Source organism: Mustela lutreola, chromosome 12, assembly GCF_030435805.1.
Source record: "Mustela lutreola isolate mMusLut2 chromosome 12, mMusLut2.pri, whole genome shotgun sequence".
Classification (NCBI taxonomy): Eukaryota; Metazoa; Chordata; class Mammalia; order Carnivora; family Mustelidae; genus Mustela; species Mustela lutreola.
In genome coordinates this window covers 98,249,423-98,255,422 of record NC_081301.1, presented here as the reverse complement: position 1 = coordinate 98,255,422, position 6,000 = coordinate 98,249,423, and the positions used below count along the sequence as shown (strand labels likewise).

At 62.6% G+C, this 6,000-nt stretch overlaps 1 protein-coding gene across 4 annotated transcripts in view; it reads left to right on the top strand.

Moving 5' to 3' along the window:
* The first annotated feature begins 5,075 nt into the window (after nucleotides 1-5,075).
* The window catches only part of SEMA4D (semaphorin 4D), an 82,710-nt gene continuing 81,785 nt past the window's right edge, over nucleotides 5,076-6,000 (top strand). The window contains exon 1 of one of the 4 annotated variants that reach the window (XM_059142561.1): nucleotides 5,076-5,295. The gene's annotated coding sequence lies outside the window, so the exon portion shown is untranslated. The remainder of the gene's footprint in view (nucleotides 5,296-6,000) is intronic. The other 3 variants (XM_059142563.1, XM_059142562.1, XM_059142559.1) reach the window with 3 other exon arrangements.

Sequence of the window (6,000 nt, the reverse complement as noted above, 5' to 3'; positions counted from 1 at the left end):
CCACCGGACTGGTTTGAACAGTCACCTTCCTGGACAATGAGGCCAGCACGCGGGGGCAGGCATGTGGCATATTCCTCTAGAGGAAGCTCAAGCTCTGGGGTGGGGGTGGGGGTGGGGAGGTGGGGCGGTCAGGGACACAGCGCCACCTGCTGGCAGCCTCTGTGCCCGCCCCCCAACTTGCTCCAGTCGGGGTGGGGTCTCCACGGGATGGCGCGCACAGCCCCCATACCGAGTTCTGGCCGTCGTATGGGACAGAGCTGGTGTGCGCCCCTGCCTGTCCCGCTGAGTCTGTGAGCGTGGCTCTTGTCCCTGCAGGTGGAGCATGGTGGCGCTGGCCAGGGACCGTCTGCCTGGCCACCACAGGCCGTGTTAAATAAGAAGGAAATAGACGGCTACCTTGGGTAAGCCGCTGTATTTTAGGTCTCCTTATTATGGCAGGAAACCGTGCCTCCAAAGGACTGTGCTGTGATTACACATTTGCCCTCCGGCCCTAACACCGCTGGACACGTGCCGGTCGCGTCTGCTCAGGACCATCTGTTCACCAGGGCCCGGCTCCCACCCAGCCCCGAGGTTCTGCGAGATGCAGGACCACACCCCGACACAAGCATAGGCAGGTGGCCCAGGTCTGACTGGTCTTGGCTCCCCGGCCTGTTCAGGGTTATAAGTTCATGGGTTGGGCGTGAGACCCCACCCAAGTCCTTCCAGGAGGCTCAGTATGGTGAAAAAGAGTTCTTGTGGATTGTGTCAGGAGAGTGAAACCCACATGCAAGCAGAACCGAAGGCAATCAGAGTCAGAGAAAAGGAAGACCAATAATGGCTTCTCAGACCCTGGATCTAGCTCTACCTGCAGTCCCTCTAGTGCTAAGTGAGCCAAGATTGTAGCTGAACTTCCATCATTTGCAACTAAGAGCCCCAACCCCTCCATTAATAATAAACACATTTGGGTGTGATTTTCCATAAGCACTGTGCTAAGTGCAAGGGATCTGAAGTCCAGGGTACACTTTAAAACAGTCATTCATAATCTGGGGAGACATTGGAGGTTCCATCTAGATGGAACAGATGGGGAAAAGGAGCAACATTTTCACCCCCCACGAGCCTCGACCTGAAATTCAGCATTTCCTTCAAGTGTCACTGAGGCAACAGAGCCCAGCCCCGTCAGCAGGGTCTGTGACCTGCCCACCGGCAGAAAACACAGATACGCCCGCGTCTCAAAACACCAGGCAGCTCGTTCCCGCTTCCAAATTGCTGGTTATCAGACCCGCTGCTCCAGTGTGTTACTCAACATGTAAACAAAGGAGCAAACAGATCACAGTTTAACCGATTCTGACCACCGGAGTTCAGTAGAACAGGTTTGCTTTCTAATCCCATGCTTTATTTTATATGTTTAAAACCATTATTCTGGAAAGAGGTCAGTGGAGGTCACTAAGCTCTAGAAGCTGAAAACAAAGACAAGGTTGAAAGGGAACAAGCCAGGGAGCAACGGTTACGCCCCTCGTGTGGGCTGTGGCCCATAGGTGTGCAGGGCATCGTGGCCGAGGGAGGGGCGCTCTGCCTGCCCCTGGCGTGGGTCAGGCTGGAAAAACACTGCAGGGGCGAGTCTGGGTGGGAGGTAATGCCTGACTGGCCTTGCCAGGAGGCAGGGCCTAGGGAAGTGTCACGGCTCAGCGGCTGGCAGGGTAGGTGGCTGGGGGGTGGGGGCACCGGGAAGGCCTTACTGGTGCAGGTCAGCTGAGGACACCAGCTCCGGGGAAGCTAATGGTCAGCGAGGGCAGCACGCCAGTGGTCCGTCCCGCTGTCCCCGATTTCCACTCTCCCCTGGTTCCAGCTGGGGAAGCACTGGGCGGCGGCTGCCAGCCCTGCTCTGGGGAAGGTTCGCCCTCCGCGTGCGCGTGCGCTCCACAACGACGGGCCAGCTCAGCTGCGTTGGGAGCTTTTCGGGGAGTTGGAGAAGAGCATGAAGGCTAGATTATACTCCAGAGGAAGTTTGCGCTCAGTGGTCTGACAGCTAAAACACTGTGGGGCGCTGGAAACAATGGTGATGGCTCAGCAAGGCCTTCATTTATACGCCACTGCCGGAATGCAGCCTTCTAGAAAAGAGCCCTTCCATCGGTGTGCTCCCAGGAGGGCCCTGAAGAGGGTGCTCTGATGGGGGGGGGGTGCTGCCAGGAGGCAGGTCTTGTCTGGGGCAGGGGACAGACCGTGACAGGGCAGGGGGCAATCATGTACTTTGGAGTCACATTCAGAAGACCTCTGCGTAGAATTGGCAGGGGCTTGGGCTTCCCAGACTTTGCCTCAGCCCCTGAGGGCCTGTTTCTGCGGGGGCTGCGGCCTTGCTTTGCTGGACAGCCCACATGCGAAGGCCCAGGCTGGGGCTGCACCTGCTGGAGCCCGTGGAAGGCAGTGCACCAGCTCTTCTAGAAAACACTTCCTCCGGGCCTCAAGCACTCCCCGCAGGATTGCCTTAAAGCCGCTCCCAGCCAACTGCGTCCATGTTCTGATGCCCCGGGGAGGCAGGGAGATGGAGAAGTGGGTGTTCCTCCTCAAGTCCCCGCAGTGAGGGCGGAAGCCGAGCAGAGCCCGTGGCACCTGGGCTGCCGCACAGAGACTCCCCATGTCGTGGATCTAAGACCGTCCGCGCGATCATCTGCCCGGGCACAATGCACAGAGACGGTGTTGGAGACCTGCAAAGACACCCCACGTGAAGCGTGACTCAGGAACCCAGTCACTCTGCATTTCTGGAGAAGCTCCAGGACAGACTTGGGGAGGAGCTGTCACTGACGTGTGTCAGATTAGCGGGGGGGGGGGGGGGGGGCCACAGAGGTGGGTCAGAGGTGACACAAGACTGCCACCCTGCTCTCTGGGCTCTCGGGACTGCTCTGACCTACGTGCTAAGATGTCCCACAATGGAATGGAAACTGGCAGCAACAAGAACGAAGAGAAAACGTGGGTCACTTGGTGTGGCCCAGGGAGGCCTCGGGGACAGAAGGCCCTCCAGGGGCTGGGGGATGGGAAGCAAGCGGCAGTCACCTTGAAGCCACCCTTTGCCCTTTCTCGAAGGACCAAACAGGCCGGCCAGGGTCAGGGTGTGAGGTGCTGAGGCTCCAGGTCTGGGCGCTAACAAGTCTCTGCTTGCTGGGCTGCCCTCTGCCCTTCAGAGGGAGTGGAACAGAGTGCAGGGCGTGGGTCTAGCAGCCGGGAGAGGCTCCTGAGGTCACCCCGATATAGGCCCCTGCAGCAAGCTCCTGTGGTGGCCCCAGGACCTGTCTAGACGCTGGCTCTGAAGGACACGCTCCTCCTGGGGAGGCCGCTCCTCAGGCAGGCAGGTCTGCCAAAAAGTGCTCCCAGGGAGCGGAAATCTCCTCTCCAGTCTGATTTCCCCCCATCTGTCCTCCTCTGCCCTTCACAACCCCACAGGGTAATCCTTCTTCCCAGACAGTTTTGCAAATATTTGGATCCGACCATCTTGCGCTCCACACACACCCATTTTTCAGGCTGACGTCTCCTGATGTGTCGACCACCCTCCCACGGCCTGCTGTGGCTGTCCTCGGGCACCAGGCAAGGGCACCGTGTTCCAGGGGGGTCCAGTGAGTCAGGAATAAAGGGGAGCATCCCCCCCCACCTCTGCGATGCTCACAAGTCTGGATCGTGAGAGTGGGTCCCTGCTCTGGGGCTTGGGATAACGTGAAAACAGCCCTGCCCTAATCTTTTCGCACCAGGTTTTAATCCCAGTGCGATGGGAGACCAGAGTCAGGGCTCCTCTGACCAGAAGGAGCTTGGAAAGAAAGGATGTCTCCTCACTGTCCTATACAGTCACCAGTTCCCAACTTGGGCCACACAGCGCCGGGGAGATACCCGTCATTCTCTCGGCCATGCCCAGCCACGCTCGGAGCCAGTGCCTTATCCTCTCTCCTTGGGGAAGGCAGGATGGGGCTCCCAAGGTCACCTTGGAAGCATGGAAGGCAAGAGGAACTGGAGCCTCCGAGATTCCAGGTCAGGACTCCCACCACCAGCACACACAGGAAGAGCACTAGCTCCCCTGTCTTGGCCCTTGTGGGTCCTGAGGTGTGGCTTGTGGGGAAAGGCAAGAGCCCACAAAGGAGACTGAGGCTCCTGGGCTGTTACGGATCAGACTGTTAGCAAAGTCTCCATTTTTAAACGCCCAGTCTGGCTGTCAGCAGCAGTGGTCCCCAGGAAAGCAGTCCGGGTTCCCTTGGAAGGTGCTGCGGCCCAGGCCATGAGGGCCAGGCCCAGAGAGGGAGACTCGACTCCCACACGGGGCACAGCCCCACTGGCTCACGGGGAACTCTGTTTCTTTCTCTGGGGAGCACCCCTGGGCAGGCCTGCTGGCCCAGTCAGCCACCTTCCCAAGGTCGCCTCTCTTCGTCCAGGGCAGGAAGGGAGCGGTCTTGGGAGGAGACCCAGGGCCCCTCACACTCTGCCTTAGTACAAACGTGTCACCAGGGACCGCACTGGGGAACGTTTTGCTATTTGGTGTAGAAGACAGGGGACACTTGTCAAACACTTGGCGTGGAGGCCCAGAAGGGCTTCGACAAACCTAGACTGGGCTAGGTACCTGCCCACCGCACTCTGGGAAGAGGCAGGAGGTCTGTTTGGAATGTTCTGGCCTGAAGTCAGATTTACTAAGAAGGAAAGGAGCAGCCATCCTGAGAGCCCGCACGGTCTGTCCACACATTTGTGCTGGGCAGGTTCCCAGCAGAGCCGGCAAAGCAGCCTGGGGGTGCAGGAGACCTTGGAGATCTGGGGGCCCCCCAAAGGTTGCAGTCGGCCAGGCTCCCAGAAAGGACAAGCTGGTCCCTTAGCAGGTGGCGAGGAAGGGCGGTAAGGAGGTCCTTCATCGGAACCGGTGCCGGATCCCGCAAGGCCCTGCCAGGGCAGGGGGCAGCCCCTGAGGCCTGCGGGGAGAGGCGGCGGGAGGGCCAGCCGGGAGGCGGGCGGAGGGAGAGGAGTGGCGAGGAAGGTGAAGAAAGGGGAGGGCGAAGGGGAGGAGGAGACGTGGGGGAGGAGCAGTCGGGCCGGATCGGGCGGGGAGGAGGCGGCGGCGGGAACGGGAGGCGGGAGCGGAGGAGGGGCCTGCGCGCCGCCCCGCGCCCTCCCTCCCGCGCCGGCCTCCGCGCCCTCGCGCGCCGCAGCATCCCCGCGCCGCCGGGCCCCGCCGCCCTCCGAGCCCGGCCCGAGCCGCCCGCCGCCGCCGTCCCGCCCGCCGCCGCCATTCCTGCGCCCGCGCTCGCGGGGCCGGGCAGTGCCGGGACGCGCGGCCAGGACGCGCCACGCCAGGTAAGGGCCGGCGGACGGCGGGAGCGCGCGGGCCTGGCAGGTGCGCTGGGGCCGCCGGACCCTCCCGGACGCCCCGGGCCCCCGATAGGCCCCCGGAGCCTCCACCCCGCCAGACCCTCCCGGAGTCTCCGCCCCGGACACCCCCCACCGACTCCTCCCCGACCCCCGGACCCTCTAGGAGTCCCCGCCTTGGATCCTCCCGGAGTATCCTCCTGGGAGCCCCCGGGCCTCTCCCAGGACCTCCGGGACCCCTCCCCTCCCGAGCACCGCTCAGGCCCGGCGCGCAGGTGGCCCTGGGGGCGCTGGGCGCGCAGCCGATGCCGGCTGCGAGCGGGGGGCGGCGCTCGGACCAGGCCCGCCGCGCCCCTGGCCGCTGGGCCCCCGCCGGCTCCGGCCACTCGGGCCTGGCAGGGCTCCGCGGGCTTCTATTTCGGTCCGGAGGCCGCCGCCGCCGCCGTGCGCCCGAGCGGAGGCGCGCACTCAGACAGGTGGGGCAGGTCAGGGCCCTGGCGGGGAGTGCTGCAGGCCTCGGCTTCCTTCAGGGTTTTGGCTGCGTGATTCCGGAGCAGCCAAGGAGACGGAGCCGCCTTAGCTGGGGCTGCACCTGTTGCGACCGCTTGGTGAGCGGCGGGGAGCTGAAGCCACGGGGGTTTTGCCAGTGCACACAGGAACAGGAGAGTTGGTGGCGGTCCTTCTCTTGGTTTA